Here is a 17,881-nt window from a genome sequence, read left to right on the forward strand (position 1 = left end):
GCTGCAGCTCCCAGGATCCTTTGTAGTAATTGAGGTGCACTACATTACCCACAATCCTCAGGGGCTGAAGCTCCCAGGATCCTTTGTAGTAATTGAGCATGAACACTGCACTACATTACCCAGAACCCTCAGGGGCTGTGGCTCCCAGGAACCTTTGTAGTAATTGAGCATGAACACTTCACTACATTACCCAGAACCCTCAGGGGCTGTGGCTCCCAGGATCCTTTGTAGTAATTGAGCATGAATACTGCACTACATTACCCAGAACCCTCAGGGGCTGCAGCTCCCAGGATCCTTTGTAGTAATTGAGGTGCACTACATTACCCACAATCCTCAGGGGCTGCAGCTCCCAGGATCCTTTGTAGTAATTAGGTGCACTACATTACCCACTATCCTCAGTGGCTGCAGCTCCCAGAATCCTTTGTAGTAATTGAGGTGCACTACATTACCCACAATCCTCAGGGGCTGCAGCTCCCAGGATCCTTTGTAGTAATTGAGCACGAACACTGCACTACATTACCCAGAACCCTCATGGGCTGTGGCTCCCAGGATCCTTTGTAGTAATTGAGCATGAACACTGCACTACATTACCCAGAAACCTCAGGGGCTGCAGCTCCCAGGATTCTTTGTAGTAATTGAGCATGAACACTGCACTACATTACCCAGAACCCTCAGGGGCTGCGGCTCCCAGGATCCTCTGTAGTAATTGAGGTGCACTACATTACACAGAACCCTCAGGGGCTGCAGCTCCCAGGATCCTTTGTAGTAATTGAGCATGAACACGGCACTACATTACCCAGAACCCTCAGGGGCTGCGGCTCCCAGGATCCTTTGTAGTAACTGAGGTGCACTACATTACCCAGAACCCTCAGGGGCTGCAGCTCCCAGGAAATTTTGTAGTAATTGAGGTGCACTACATTACCCACAATCCTCAGGGGCTGCAGCTCCCAGGATCCTTTGTAGTAATTGAGCATGAACACTGCACTACATTACCCAGAACCCTCAGGGGCTGTGGCTCCCAGGATCCTTTGTAGTAATTGAGCATGAACACTGCACTACATTACCCAGAAACCTCAGGGGCTGCAGCTCCCAGGATTCTTTGTAGTAATTGAGCATGAACACTGCACTACATTACCCAGAACCCTCAGGGGCTGCGGCTCCCAGGATCCTCTGTAGGAATTGATTTGCACTACATTACACAGAACCCTCAGGGGCTGCAGCTCCCAGGATCCTTTGTAGTAATTGAGCATGAACACGGCACTACATTACCCAGAACCCTCAGGGGCTGCGGCTCCCAGGATCCTTTGTAGTAATTGAGGTGCACTACATTACCCAGAACCCTCAGGGGCTGCAGCTCCCAGGATCCTTTGTAGTAATTGAGCATGAACACTGCACTACATTACCCAGAACCCTCAGGGGCTGTGGCTCCCAGGAACCTTTGTAGTAATTGAGCATGAACACTTCACTACATTACCCAGAACCCTCAGGGGCTGTGGCTCCCAGGATCCTTTGTAGTAATTGAGCATGAACACTGCACTACATTACCCAGAACCCTCAGGGGCTGCAGCTCCCAGGATCCTTTGTAGTAATTGAGGTGCACTACATTACCCACAATCCTCAGGGGCTGCAGCTCCCAGGATCCTTTGTAGTAATTGAGGTGCACTACATTACCCACTATCCTCAGTGGCTGCAGCTCCCAGAATCCTTTGTAGTAATTGAGGTGCACTACATTACCCACAATCCTCAGGGGCTGCAGCTCCCAGGATCCTTTGTAGTAATTGAGCAATAACACTGCACTACATTACCCAGAACCCTCATGGGCTGCAGCTCCCAGGATCCTTTGTAGTAATTGTGGTGCACTACATTACCCAGAACCCTCAGGGGCTGCAGCTCCCAGGATCCTTTGTAGTAATTGAGCATGAACACTGCACTACATTACCCAGAACCCTCAGGGGCTGCAGCTCCCAGGATCCTTTGTAGTAATTGAGCATGAACACTTCACTACATTACCCAGAACCCTCAGGGGCTGCAGCTCCCAGGATCCTTTGTAGTAATTGAGCATGAGCACTGCACTACATTACCCAGAACCCTCAGGGGCTGCAGCTCCCAGGATCCTTTGTAGTAATTGAGGTGCACTACATTACCCAGAATCCTCAGGGGCTGCAGCTCCCAGGATCCTTTGTAGTAATTGAACATGAACACTGCACTACATTACCCAGAACCCTCAGGGGCTGCAGCTCCCAGGATCCTTTGTAGTAATTGAGCATGAACACTGCACTACATTACCCAGAACCCTCAGGGTCTGTGGCTCCCAGGATCCTTTGTAGTAATTGAGCATGAACACTGCACTACATTACCCAGATCCCTCAGGGGCTGCAGCTCCCAGGATACTTTGTAGTAATTGAGCTGTACTACATTACCCACAATCCTCAGGGGCTGCAGCTCCCAGGATCCTTTGTAGTAATTGAGCTGCACTACATTACCCACAATCCTCAGGGGCTGCAGCTCCCAGGATCCTTTATAGTAATTGAGCTGCACTACATTACCCACAATCCTCAGGAGTACAGCTCCCAGAACCCTCTTTGGTTACTGAGCAAGCTGTTGGACTGAAGGACCCACAACCCTAAGCGGGGATTTAGCTCCCAGAACCCTCTGATGCGAGTGGGCAGAACTACATGACTCACTACCCTCAAGGGCTGTAGCTCTAAGGATCCTCTGTGGTGAGAACGGGAGGGCAGAGAACTTAACTGTACTACCTGGAATCCTTGGAGGACGGGTTGTCCAGGTGAGTGTGCAGCCTGCAAGTCCCAGAGGCCTTCACAGTGCGGGCTGTGCAGAAGGCCAGACTACACTGCCCAGAATCCCTGATCCCTGGGCGCCTAGACACCTTCCTGTCGAGGGCTTCAGGGAAAAGCATCGGGGGTGTCCAGGCAGATCCCAGGAGCCTTGATGGTGAGACCCACTTAGATAGCATGGACTGCATTACCCAGAATAATCAATGGCCCACAGACCTCTTAGGTCAGGGCTTCCTGAGTAGTACAGAGTACAATGCCCAGAATTCCTGGGGCTCAGAGTTCTAAGGTGCCACTATAATGTGGGCTGCACCAACAGAGCTCCACACTACAAGGTCCCTGGTGCTTGGGGGCCTGCAGCTCCCTGCCGCACTCTGGCTGGGCACAAATCAGGAGCCACTCACAGCTTTGTAGATTCAAACAGCAACTCTTTATTCCCGAACTCACACCGGCCTCTACAAACACGTTCTGGGGAAATCCACGTTCTCTGCCCAAATCCACACCTCCACTGGGCTTCTGTCTCCCAAATATATTCTGAATCCCGTGAGAACTCAAGGGGAACTCAGGCAGCAGGATATGCCCTATTCTAAATGGGGAACGCCCTAAACTCGGATTATCCTAAACCAAGAACACCCTAAACACGGATCCGCCCTGGTCCTTGAGCAAGGTCACCTTACATGCAATGTCGCTGCAAAATGTCCTATTTCCATGAGTCCTTCCACTAAAGAAACATGGGGGTACGCTGGCAAGGAAATTGTCATACCTACTTGGCTGATGGCTCCCAGCAGCTCCCAGGAGCCTCTATGGTGAGGGCTGCATGGGCCAAATACACTTCCCAGAATCCTAGGGGCCCCCACATAGCACCTCACAGAAACTTCGCAATGAGGGCCACATTGTAGAATACTGGACTGCACTGGCCAGAATCCTGGAGTATGTGGTACCTGCAGCCTCTGTAGGCTTCTGGGGTGAGGCCTGCATGGCCAAAACACCTGACTACACTGCCAGGGTCTTCCAGGTGCCAGCATGTGGCACACAGCTCTCAGGTCCTCTGTGGCTAGGGTGTGTGGGCAGAACACCAGGTGACACTGCCAGGGTCCTTCAGGTGCTTGGACCAGTGTGGGGCAAAGAGCTCTATGGTCCTCTATGGCAGGGCTGTGTGGGAGGAAAACTAGATGCCACTGCCAGAGTCCTCCAGGGCATCTGGACCAGCACGTGGCAAACAGACCCATGGTCCTCAGTGCTAAGGTCTGTGTGGGCAGAACACCAGGTGACACTGCCAGGGTCCTCCAGGGCACCTGGACCAGCACGTGGCAAACAGCCCCATGGTCCTTAGTGCTAAGGTCTGTGTGGGCAGAACACCAGGTGACACTGCCAGGGTCCTCCAGGTGCCTGGACCAGCACGTGGCACACAGCCCCATGGTCCTCTGTGGTTACAGTGTGTGGGAAGAACACCAGGTGACACTGCCAGGGCCCTCCAGGTGCCTGGAGAGCTCTCAGATCCTCTGTGGTTACAGTGTGGGGGCAGAACACCAGATTTCACAGTCAAGAATCCCTGGGAATTCTGAATGAAAGTGTAGCCTGTAGCTCCCAGGTGTATCCATGACTAGAGCTGAATCATCTAGAATGAATTATTTAGAATTAGTTAGAATGCCCCAAGGCAGGGGCTGAAGCCTGCGTTCCCAGAATCATCAGAGGGTTTGATCTGAAGTCAGTTCTCCTCCCCTTGACAGTGGTCACTATGGGCTGAGATTAAACTGTTTTGTATTGTTTTTCCACCAGGTGTTGAACTCAGAGGTGCTTAACAACTGAGCCACAACCCAGCCCTGTTCAGTTTCTATTTTGAGGCAGGGTCTTGCCAAGTTGCTTAGGGTCTAACTAAATTGCTGAGACTAACCTTGAACTTATGAACCTCCTGCCTCAGCCCCCAGAGCCACTGGGATTTCAGGTGTGTGCTACTGCATCCAGCCTTAACTTCTTTTCTGAAAAACCATGATCTGAAAATGGGGCAGCCTCTGGCTAAGTCGCTCTGTCTCCAACACCTCACTTCCCAGAGGCCTCTGCAGTGGGCCGTTTCTGGGCTTCTGTTGGGTGCATGAGAGAATTTCCCAGCTCCTGCAGCTGCACATGTCTGCACCCCTGCCCACCTGGCCCCTGGCTGCAGCAGCGCTTGGCCTGATGGAGTGCAGGGCTGGGGTGCAGGTGTTAGGTAGTAGCTAGCAATGAGCAGTGAAATGCAGGCAAGGTCCCAAGAGTTCTTTAAACTACTCCCAAAGTAGATGAGAAAGCAAAGGTGGTAGTTAATTTGTAGAAATAAACTGAAGCAGAGGAGCTAATGGGAAGACATGTCAAGAGAAAGGAGTAATGGGACTAACTCTGTCCACTGAGGTTGGTGGGAAGCTAGAAATCATGGCTAAAGGTGGCTCCATTTGTCTGGAAAGGAAGTGCTGCAGGGCACAGACCAGGCAAGACACCAAACAAAAAGCAGATTTTATTTGTCTATAGCCAGGTTCAGAGGGCACAGCTTTTGGTGTAATCAATCAATCCCCCTGAACTTTGAGTTCAGTAGTTTCAGAACTCTATACCCAGCATGTAAGGGGAGGGGCTCAGAAGTTCCCAGTCTGCAGAAGTTCACACACAAGCAGCTTTGTCTTTCACTGTTGTGGGCAAGTTAACCCTTCAAGGACAGCGACTGAGAAGGGGGGAGCTGAACTTCCTCCCCTGCCAGATCTTACCATGGAGCCTGATTGGTAACTTCTCTCAGAAATGTAGCCATCTCAGTGAGGCTCCAGCTCAGGGCCAGAGGCCTGGTTACAGGATTTGTCTTTTATTTATTTATTTATTTATTTATTTATTTATTTATTTATTTTTATCACATTAAACAGTAAGAATCATTGGGCAATAAAGATCTTCCTTAAAGGAAATAAAAACATTTTAATAGGTTTTTATCATGTCAAAATATGGACAAAATGTTAGCTCACATTAGCATAGTAAAATTAGGGAAATAGCCTGAAATATTCTTGAGTTGATCAGTTAAAATTTTGATAGTCAGTACAGTAAATATAAATCTCTTTTTTAATTGTTTTAGCTTTTTATATTATCTGTCTAGATAATGATATAAAGATTTTCTGGTTTAGGAAAATACTTTTAAAGTTAAAATCTAGAAGACCTTGTATCACCCAAAGATGATTTTTTGATTCTTCTTAGGACCTCCAATGTGTGCTTCCTCTCAGTTGAAGAATCTTTTCCTTTTAGAATTTTTCCTGGTTATACTTTGGAGTAATTTTTGAAAACCTTAGAATCTAAACAAATTTTTGTACTTTGATAAGAAGAAATATCAATGAAAATATAGTTAAAGCCCTTGAATATTTCTGAAGATAGAATTATATTTGTTTATCATCTTATAAAAGTTTATACAGGAGCTGGGGTTGTGGTTCAGCAGTAGGGTGCTTACCTAGTACGTGCGGTGCACTGGATTCAATCCTCAGCACCACCTGAAAACATTAAAAAATACAAATATTGTGTCCAACGACAACTAAACTAAAAATTTTTAAGAAAAAAATTTGTATAATAACTTTGAGAACTAGAGATTACTTGAAGGTTTTATTCTCTCTTGAAAGCAAATTTATAGTAAAATATATTTATCTAAGATGTCTGTATCTAAAATATCTGTAAACAGAAGCAGAGGAGCTAAGGCAGAACATCAGATAAATGCATGTATAAGAAGTATATAAATCATGTGTTTTCTGTTGAAGAAAAGCAATTAGATAAATATATATTAACTAAACAATTTGACATATATGCTAATCATTTTATGAATTAAGAACTATAGGTTATCCAAGTACCTAGAAAAATATATTAACAATAAGGGCATAACTTATAATTGTATTAACTTTATGTAACCACGTGGTTCTTAAGATATTTGGATCCATTTTACTTTACTTTTAACTAGGAGTGCATAAATAAATGTGTGATGTCACATGATGTCTCTGAAATAAGACCCTTATGTATATTTTATTTTTTGTAATTATTTAGTCAGGAATGAGAGTCTTATGTTCATCACAGGAACATTGCCGGCTTTTGTTCCTGCGACAAGCAAGTGCACCCCCATAACCTTCAAAATTAAAAGCAAAATATAAAAAAGCATAGTTGGAAACTGCCCATCAATAGCATTACTGAGTAACATAACCACAGAGAAAAGTCAGGTTATTTAATTAAAAAATAACTGAAATGTGGGAGGCGGGACCAGGAAGCCCACTCTGGGTCCAGTGGTTACCATGGTGACGGAAACAGCATGGAGCCTGCTGCCCACAGTCAGGCAAGGGTTCCCTGAGCTCCCCTAGCTGGTGGGACTCTGTTAGATTTGTCTCTATCCCCAACCTGGGCAGGATCCTAGGGATGGGTAGCAGCTGGCCTTGTCTCTGCGACCTGCGCTTGCAGCTTGTATTCTCCTGTGTTTTGTACTTTTCCTTGTAGCATGGAGGATTTTAAAAGTGAGTTTTAATGGCAGACACCAGTGTTTCTCGATTTTAGGGCAGTCTTCATTTGGCACCAGGCCAGGTTGCTTAAGGGTTAAAAGCACTGCTGGATGTGAGCCTAGGTACAGACCCCACAGGGAACAGCAGCTAAAGTCTTTTGTCCTCAGTGGCTGAGTTCCAGCCTTTCTGATTCAGTAGGACAAGAATGTAGCAAACAGGTTCAGTATAAACCTTCTGAGTATTCACAAAAATAACATTCACTCCTCCACAGCTAAAGAATCCTTGTATCAAGTCTCATCAGAAAATCCTCCTTCCCCTTTTCTCACTTTCCAAGCACAGACTTCTAGTATATAACCCCCCAAAATCTTTACCTAATATTTCAAAATACAAAAAATTCACAAAAACAATCCAAAAAAGTCCACAAAAGCACTTTCCCCATGGGGGAGGCCTGACTTAACAACGTATCCCATTAATCATCTTAATAATTCTTTACATTTAGAGTCTCTAGAATTATAAATTTTTTTTCTTTCTAAAGACAAACTACTCCCAAATATTAAAAAGTTAATGTCACAGATTTTTCTTCTACTTCACTTACTTTCTGCAATTCAGCCCACAATACTCTGCAATCCTAAGCGTGCTTAACTTCTGGAGAGAAATTCCAAACCCACTAAATTTCCAAAATTCATCCTGGGGTTCTATATGGGCCACAAATGGTCACCTTTCTCATGACTAAAACACTCAGGGTCACTCCAGGTGAACTGGGCTGTGTGAAATAATCACATAGAGACAGAGAAATACCTTTTCCTTTGGGTCCTATGGTGATGGCTTCTCTGACCTTAAGGGTCTGCAGAGAGAGAGAGAGAGAGAGAGAGAGAGAACACACACACACACACACACACACACACACACACTCCTGCTGAACACTTTTATTGAGGAGAAGCCATTCAAATGAGGCAAGGGGTCAGGTTTCAGGGGGCTGAGTCTAGCTTCCTGATGTCTGTGTCAGCAGGTTGACTGACATCTAGGAAGGCCACACCCAAAGGCAGAGCAAGAGCAGGGGACACACAAAGGGAGTTTCCATGGACCATTCTATCCCAAATGGGGCAAAGGGGTAGGATTACAGAGCAACAGGTGAGTGTAGCTCAACCTCAGGGGAGAGACCTACATCTGAAGACATGCCTCGACTTTCTGAGCTGGGACAATGCCCAAGTCACCATGAATTGATTGAAATGATCCATCAGAGCCTCTTGCTTCAGGACTGGAAGGTGTGGGTCATTCAGAGTGGCTCCCCACACTTCTACAAACTGCTAAACTGGATAAATGTCTGTGGTAAGCTAGTAATGGGGTGTTGAGCACCTGGAGTGATGATTTCTTCCAGGGCAGTGGCCAAGTGAAATAGAGAAACAGGAAAATATGAAGTTTACCTACATTGATCTCTCTTGTAGACAGAGACTCTTTTGCTGAGAGTCCTCAAATCAATTATGGTGAAAATTTCTGGGGAAAGTTAGTTAAGATTTTCTGTGGAGGAGGGGGTGCCACTACAGAAGATCCCTTTAGTAGCACAGTCACACTAAGGTAACTTCTGAGCAGGAATTGACTCCAGTGCCCACATCAACACGGATTGACTTGTGGATGAAGCCCCCTAAATAGGATGGCCACCGTGACAGTTTTGGAGAGGACCAGCTAAGGTCAACAACTCCACTGCCCAACGTGAAGGAGGAGTTGACCCCCTGATGGGCAGAGTACAGAGGTGGTCCCCAGTTCTCCTGAAAACATCAACAGTAGTGAGGTTTGGGGACAGCCTTGTCTCCTTTTATTCCCTGCCTGGAGATGCCCACTCTCCCCCTTGAGAGTGCTTTTGCTGAAGCCTCACTTTTCTCTTAGTTTATTTCCACCTCACGGTCACTTCTCAGAACACTCTCCTGCATGGCTTTTGGTGTCTGACTTTAAATTTTCTTTTGCTGCAGCACAAGGGCTGTGGTTTGGAGTTTCCGCTCCCTGCTCTCTGGTGACCAGGGAGGTGGGCTTCTGGCTCCTTTTTCTCCTCTCCTGAGATTCCACTCCATGGTGACACAGCCAACTCTGCCAGACCTTGTGACAGCAGTGGGGACAGGTTCTATCCAGTAACAGCTGAGAGTGGAGAAAGGGCTGAGGTTTACCAGGAACTAGGGGTGGGCACCACCTCTGAGCATGAGCAGGGTCCTGCAGGGCGTGGCCATCAAACTGGCCATTAGGGGCGTGGCCATCGGCACGTGGCTATCCGGGCACTTGGTCATCGGGGGGCGTGGTCATCAGGGGCGGGACCTCGCGGCCATCTTCAACGCCAGTCCTCCTCCTTCAGGGTGAGAGGTGAGCTTTCTCCACAGCACCCACTTGGCAGAGCCTGGCTCCTGGAAATTGTGGGTCGCCCTTCAGGGAGGGCCCGAGCCCCCTTTTCCTCACAGCTACCTCAGGTGGACGCCTGGCTCGGGGACACTGGGGGTCATGTCTCTAGGGACACCTGGAGCTCCCTTCTCAGAGCTGCCTCAGGTGGACGCCTGGTTTGGGGGCACTGTGGGTCCTAGGGTCGCCCATAGTTCCCTTCTCCTCAGAGCTGCCTCAGGGAGCCACTGGGTTTGGTGACACTGTGGGTCATGTCTCTAGGGACCCCCATAGCTCCCTTCTCCTCAGAGCTGCCTCAGGGAGCCACTGGGCTTGGTGACACTGTGGGTCATGTCTCTAAGGACCCCCGTAGCTCCCTTCTCCTCAGAGCTACCTCAGGTGGACACTGGGCTTGGGGACAGTGTGGGTCATGTCTCTAGGGACCCCCATAGCTCCCTTCTCCTCAGAGCTGCCTCAGGGAGCCACTGGGCTTGGTGACACTGTGGGTCATGTCTCTAGGGACCCCCGTAGCTCCCTTCTCCTCAGAGCTACCTCAGGTGGACACTGGGCTTGGGGACACTGTGGGTCATGTCTCTAGGGACCCCCATAGCTCCCTTCTCCTCAGAGCTGCCTCAGGGAACCACCTGTCTCGGGGTCACTGTGGGTCACTGTTAGACCAGGGCGCAAAGAAAAGACCAGTGACTCCAATTAAAATCAAATGAAATCAAGCTGATTATTTCCACCATCCGGGCTGCTTCTCCCACCCAAAACTACAGGAAAAGACAGCCCCAGCTCCCTCGCAGTGCAGCTCCATACCCAGGAAGTTCCACAAAGGGGGTTACAGCTAGCAACACTCGGACAGCAGAGCACAAAGGCTGGTTTACATTTTTGCTGACCCCGACATCAGAATTTATGAAGGTCATTAGAGCCTCAGAGAGCAGCGTTGTCTGGCCAGGGAAGGCCAGGGTTTATGGGGCGTCACTGCAGTTTCAGAGTGGGCTGCTGTCTGGTCAGATGGCCAGGCAGGGGGAGTCCAAGGCCCCGGGCAGGCATTCCAAGCAGGTTCAGAATCTGCAGTAATTTACAGTGAAACCAAAATTAGCTTTTCATGGCTTTGTGGCAAGATGGTTCCCAATTTTAAGAGGGAATCAGGCTGGGTCTATTGTCATGTCTCTAGGGACCCCTGGAGCTCCCTTATTTTCAGAACTGCCTGAGGGTGATGCCTGGCTTGGGGACACTGTGGGTCATGTCTCTATGGATGCATTGAGCTCCCTTCTCCTCAGAGCTACCTCAGGTGGATGCCTGGCTCGGGGACACTGTCAGTCATGTATCTAGGGATGCCTGGAGCCTCTTGTTCTGAGTTGCCTGAGGGAATTGCACTAGAAGCTTCTGGAATGACCCGCAGTAGGTGTGGGAAATGTGGTGTTGGTGAGGAGAGAGCCCCACCTTGGGACTGAGCTGAGGAGAGCCTGGCTGTGCGCCCTGCTCCTTCACTATTTCATTCAGGCTGGCTCTGCAGCAGGTCTAGGTTGAGACCCTCATCATCTGTTTAAAAATAATTTACATTAGGTATATATTGCCATAATTTAAAACAAAATTTAGATGTAGTTGGACCTAATACCTTTATTTAATTTATTTATTTTTATGTGGTGCTGAGGATTGAACCCAGAGCCTTGCACGTGCTCGGCGACTGCTCTACCCCGGAGCCCCAGCCCCTCATCATCTTCCTACAGTTACCCCAGGTTTTTCCTGGAGATCCTGGGTGGGATGAAGGAGGAATGATGCACAAGGGTTCTAAGCCCAGGAGAGACACCATTACTTGTGTTCCTTATTGCTTATTTTTTCAAATATTATTTTAGTTGTCCATGATTGTGTTTTATTTATTGATACTGAGAATCAAACCCAGTGCTTCGCACATCCTGGCAAGTGCTCTGCCACTGAGCCACAACCCCAGCCCTCCTTATTATTTTAATGGTGTCAAAGTAGTAGAAAAGAACATGGAAATATGGAAAAGCACATGTGTTACCAGCCTACTGCTTTATTTCAGTTTAGTATGTTATTTGTAACAAATTCATTTATTAAAAATGTATTTCAGGGCTGGGACTGAAGCTTCCTGGTAGAGTGCTTGCCTAGCATGTGTGAGGCCCTGGGTTTGATCCTCAGCACCACATATAAATAAATAAGATACAGGTGTTTCTTTGATCTACATCTAAAAATATCAAGAAAGTTTATTCCATGTACTAAACTCATGAACCACATTTCATGGAACTAAACTCACAATACTAAACTCATAAACCACATTTTTCTTTGGTTGAGAGAATTCCAGTTTAATTGTCAGTATATGTGCATCTTCCCTCTTTTGAAAATTTTTTTAAATATTATTTTTAGTTGTAGCTAGACACAATACCTTTATTTATTTATTTTTATGTGGTGCTGAGGATCAAACCCAGGGCATCACGTGTGCTAGGTGAGTGCTGTACCACGGAGCCACAGCCCCAGCCCTGGTGCATTTTACTTATCCATAATAGTGGGGTCCATTTTGATGTATGCAGACATGCATGGAGTATAATTTTTTCAGTTTCACCTTAGTATTTCCATGTTCCCTCCACCTCCGTCCTCCTGCTCCCCTTTCTCTAGTGGTCTTCCTTCTATTTATTTATTGTTTTGTTAAACTGGTGGTTTGTAGACAGACATGGAGGGGGGATTCACTGTGGTGTGGTTGTATATGTACTTAGATGGTCAGTTTCATTCTGCAGTTCCTCCCTTTTCCCATCCCTCCTATCTCCCCCTACACCCCCTTCTATTCCACTGACCTCCTTTCTATCTTTATGGGATCTCCCCATTTTATATTTCCTTATTTACCTCTAGTTTTTGTGTATAAGATAAAACATTTGACCTTGACTTTCAGAGTCTGGCTTATTTCACTTAGCATGATGTTCTCTAGTTCCATTCATTTACCAGCAGATGCAGTAATTTCATTCTCCTTTATGGCCAAGTAAAACTCTGATGTGTGTACATGCCATGCTTTCTTTACCTGCTCATCTGTTGACAGACACCTGGGAAGGTTTCATAGCTTGGCTACTGAGAATTGTGCTGGCTTAAACATTGATATGGCTGTATTCCTATAGCATGCTGATTTTTGTTCTTTTAGGTAAATACCCCCCCCCCAAAAAAAAAGGGTGGGAGGAAGAGCTAGATCATGTGATGGCTTCATTTCTAGTTTCTTGAGGAATCTCTGTACTGCTGTCCATAGTGGTTGGTTGCACTCGTCTGCACAAACAACAGGTGAGTGTACCTTTCTCCCTATCCTCACCAGAGTTTGTTGGTTTTTGTATTCCTGATGTTTGCCCTTCTAACTGGAGATGAAATCTTAATGTAGATGTGATTTGCACTTCTCTGATTGTCAGGCATGTTGAACCTTTTTTTCCCCATGTTTTTTGGCCATTTGTATTTTTCCTTTTGAGAAATGTCTGCTTAGTTCTTTCACCCATTTTTGTGTTGAGCTATTCATTTTTCTGTTGTTACATGTTTTGAGTTATTTATATTTCTGGATATTAATCCCTTGTTGGAAAAGTAGATGGAAAAGACTTTCTCCCATTCTGAGGGGCTCTCTTCATGATCCTATTTCCCTCACTTGTCAGAGCATTTTAATTTGAAGGCATTCCACTTATTGCATCTTGGTTTTATTTTTTGAATTTTATGGATCTTGTTGAGGAAGTCAGTGCCTGCCCTGCACCAATATGTTGGAGAGTCAGGTTTCTATGAGCCCAATCTATTTTTCCACTGACTTACATCTTCATTTTAGAAATCATTTATCTTGAATTGATTGATCTATAATAAATAGCATTTTACATTTTAGTTTTCAAGTGCTCTACAGCTTCTGCCAAAATAATTCATTGTTCATGAATGTGGTAATGCATTTAAATGATGATAAGATGAATGTAGAATAAAAGGAATTGGGTCTTATGAAAATAGTGTACCCGTTGCCTTAAATTATATACATATTTTAGACTGGGATTTGAACTCAGGACTTCATGTATCCTATGTAAGTGCTCTACCCCTATATGTGAGCAACACCCTCACTTCTCTTTTTGAGAGAGGATCTTGCTAAATTGCCCAGACTGGCCTCAAATTTAGAATTTTCATTTCTCTGTCTCCCTAAGTAGCTGGGATTATGATGGTGTATACTACCGTAGCCGGGTCCTCTCCTCTTTCAGTGGAATACCTGCTACTTCCATGCACTTTATGGTGGCTGGTACAGAGCAGGCAGGGGTGGTGGATGGCCAGGGACTTCTGCCCAGAATTCAGTGAAGCTGCTGGGGCCTACTGTACCAGGTGGAGGGTGGAGGGTGAGGCAGATTGTTGCTGCCTCCACCCAGCTCAGGTCAGTTTCCCTGAGGTGGGTTGTTGGGATGGAAGGCTAGAGAACTAGGGGCTCTGAGTGAGTGACCACCAAGGCCAGTATTCCTCACCATCTGTTGTCCCTCCTGTTGGCTCTGACCCTCCTCCAGACCCCTCTTCCAGGCCTGCCTTTCTTCTCCTGACCCCACCCCATCCCCCAGACCACATCCTCCATAGACTCTGCCTAGACCCCTCCCCCAAGGCCCCCACATCTCTTCTCCAGATCCCTGCCCTGTCCAGACTGTGGCCCTCCTCCAGACCCTACCCTGTTTCCAGGCCCTGCCTCTCTCAGCCACAGCTCAGGGCACTAATTGACAGTACATTTGCAGTGGTGCACAAAATAGCCTGTTGAATAAACATTGACATTCTACATGGATGAAATATCTTGACTATATCAGGCTTTGATGGAACATGAACTGAATTTAGGAAAGTCACCTTTTTTTTTTTATCTAGATCATAAACATTTGAAATAAAATCAGAATTTGTGAAAGGTCAGGTAACACTTAGCTGTGAGACCTAATGATCCCAGGGTCTTTTCCAGTGGGAGATCTCCCAGCAGCAGTTCCAACTTTGCTATGCTAATGGATCGATTGAGTTTTCTTAATTTAGTTGTTTTGCAATGGTATTTCCTAGGAAATACCCCATGTCCACCAGGTTTTCAGTTCTTTTTAATTTTCTACAGAATTCTTAATCCTGTGAACTTCTGCTGTTTTCCCTCAGCAATATTTTTAAAATATGCTTTTTGCTTTCTTGGTTTTCCATTGAGAAACTTGTCTTGTTTGAAAATTCTCATGATAATCTTAAATGATTTTAATTATTTTCTGCTTATTGAGATGTCTTTGCATACTGGGTATGCAGCTCATTGACAGAGCACTTGCCTAGCAATTGAGAGGCCTTGGGTTCCATCCCAGCACCATACACACACACATATATTTTTACACACACACAATGTCATTTGCTAGAACTCAAGCATCAGAGGTATCCAGAGATATGTTCAAAAACATTATGTATTTACACACACACACACACACACACACACACACACACACACACATATATATCTCACAATATCTCTTCCAGATTTAGATGAAATTTTTCTAAGAAAAAATTTCAATGTCAACTATTATATTGCATGATTCTTTTTTTTTAACCTTTATTTATTTTTATGTGCTTTTGAGGATCTAACTCAGGGCCTCGCACATGCTAAGGAAGCACTCTATCGCTGAGCCACAACCCCACATGATCCTTTTTTTAATATTTATTTTTCAGTTGTACACAGTACCTTTATCTTATTTTATTTATATGTGGTGCTGAGGATTGAACCCATCGCCTTGCACATGCTAGGCGAGTGCTCTATCACTGGGCCGCAACCCCAGTCCCCTGCATGATTCTTTTTTTTTTTTTAGAGAGAATTTTTTAATATTTATTTTTTAGTTTTCGGCGGACACAACATCTTTGTTTGTATGTGGTGCTGAGGATCGAACCTGGGCCGCATGCATGCCAGGCGAGCACGCTACCGCTTGAGCCACATCCCCAGCCCATCCCCTGCATGATTTTTAAAACCACTGTAGATGAAGTTTCCTTAGGATCCAAGTCGTTACAATGTGTAAGAGACAAGTCAATAGCTGAGTTGTGTAATTAAGAAATATTTTTTACTAAAAATAAATTTTTAAACAAACATTTTCTTTTCTATTTTTCAATTTAGAAAGCATATCCCTATGTCTTATTAAAGTTCTACATTTGTTTATTTTTATGTGGTCCTGAGAATCGAAGCCAGTGCCGCACATATGCTAGGCAAGTGCTCTACCACTACCACTGAGCAACATCCTCAGGCCCTAAAGTTTTACATTTATAAAAAGTTGTTTTCTTATTCATTGCAAGCAAGGGATTGGGTTTTCTGATGAGCATGATGCTTTGTATATTGCCAGGAATTCTTGTTGGAGAACTCTGTTTGTGTTTTGTATCTGTTTGAAGTATCATTGAAAATATACCATTATGTTTTGAGTTCAGAAATTTGAATTTCTTCTTTTGAGGTTATATGTTTATTAACACTAAGAGTTATTTCATGTGAAGTGCCATAATTACATTTTATCCTAATGATTGTGCCCCTATGTGCTTATAAGTTGGCTTTTAGAGCAGAGTTGAGTATATTGCACATCTGCTGGATTTATTAGAAAAGTACATACACTTTTTATCATATTTAAAAAGCTATCATATTTAAAATATTATCATATTTAAATTAGTAGAAGTAGAGGTTATATATGTTAGCATTGTGAGCTGAACGAAGTGCAGGTTTACTTTAATTATTTTAGGGAGGTTGATATAATGGCTTCTTCCCTGTTGTATTCCTGCAATGGTTGTCTATGATCAGTTGTGTGGCCTGGAGAGTTTTTGTTTACACTGGGTGTTGACCTCAGGGCCTTGTATGTGCTTGGCAAGCACGTAGCTACATACATCCCTAGCCCTTTTTAAAATTTAATTTTGAGACATGGTCTTGCTGTATTGCCCAGGTGAGCCTCAAATGTAAGATCCTCTTGCCTTAGCCTCCCAAGTAACTGGGATGACAGGCATGTGACTGGCATGTCCTTGTGCCTTGTGCATGCTAGGTGAGCTCTCTACCATGAAGCCACAACCCAGCCTGGAAATGTAGTCATGTTTAAAGTTTTATTTGAGTATCTTTATCTTTATACAGAAATTTCAAAGGAAGTCTCAACCTGACTTTGCCCTTGTGATGACTTAGGTGCACTATCTCAGATGTATTAACATCTTAGACCATTTGTCATGAAGAATCAACACTAGTATGCTATAAATAACTGAAGTTGTATTTCCTCTGGATTCTCAGTTCTGCCTCTTCCTGTTCCAGGACCCCATCCAGGACCCCAAATGACATCCAGTCAACATGTCTCTGTAGACTCCTCTTGGGGTGACAGTTTCTCTGAACTTCCTTGTTCCAGTGACCTCGGCACATGGGGAGGACCTGTCAGGTATTTGTAGATTGTTCTACTTTGGGGTTTACTTGTTTTTCCTCACATCTAGACTTGGGCCATGGTCTGGGGGAAGCAGTCACAGAGGTGGAGAGCTGCTCTGTCATCTCAAGCCCTCAAGGTGAATGTCACCTTAGTACTGAGTGCTCAGCTGGCTGGGGAGTGCCTTTCAAGTTTCCATGTTTTTCTCATATTTATCCTGGGGCTGTGGGTCTGGGGCAAGCAGGTCACAGAGGTGGAGAGCTGCTCTGTCATCTCAAGCCCTCAAGGTGAATGTCACTTTAGTGCTGAGTGTGCTCAGCTGGCTGGGGAGTGCCTTTCAAGTTTCTGACTGTGGAGTTACTGTTCTCTGCATGTCCCTATTGTATGTGTTTCTGGAGGAAGTCATTATAGAGGGCCCATACTTAAGGAACAGGGAGTTAGCTGCACCTCCTCGATGGCCTTGTCTGCCTTAGTTATGTGGTATGCTTCTTCACAAGAGGTTTCTGCACAAGAGTATTGCATGTTGTAAATAATTTATCTCAGTCTATAGCTTTTCTTTTTGTTCTGTCTTTCACAGAGTATACAATTTAATTTTTTCATGTGATGCTGGGGATTGAACCCAGGGCCTCACATATGCCAGGCAGGTGCTCTACCACTGAGCTATACCCCATCCCTTTAAAAATCTCCCAGGCTGGCCTTGAATTTGCAATCTCCCTGCCTCAGCCTTTTTTTTAAAGAGAGAGAGAGAGAGAGAGAAAGAATTTTTTAATATTGATTTTTTTAGTTTTCGTCAGACACAACATCTTTGTTTGTATGTGGTGTTGAGGATTGAACCTGGGCCGCACGCATGCCAGGTGAGCCACATCCCCAGCCCCCCTGCCTCATC

The 17,881-nt window shown here is 45.4% G+C and overlaps 1 long non-coding RNA gene across 1 annotated transcript; it reads left to right on the forward strand.

The window, feature by feature from the left end:
* The first annotated feature begins 2,577 nt into the window (after window positions 1-2,577).
* Window positions 2,578-17,078, forward strand: LOC143383718 (uncharacterized). Its single transcript, XR_013089185.1, has 3 exons — window positions 2,578-2,785; window positions 12,849-12,913; window positions 16,893-17,078. It is a non-coding gene; the product is annotated as an uncharacterized LOC143383718 (long non-coding RNA).
* The last annotated feature ends 803 nt before the right edge of the window (window positions 17,079-17,881 follow it).

The sequence above is a fragment of the Callospermophilus lateralis genome, chromosome 18, assembly GCF_048772815.1.
Source record: "Callospermophilus lateralis isolate mCalLat2 chromosome 18, mCalLat2.hap1, whole genome shotgun sequence".
Classification (NCBI taxonomy): Eukaryota; Metazoa; Chordata; class Mammalia; order Rodentia; family Sciuridae; genus Callospermophilus; species Callospermophilus lateralis.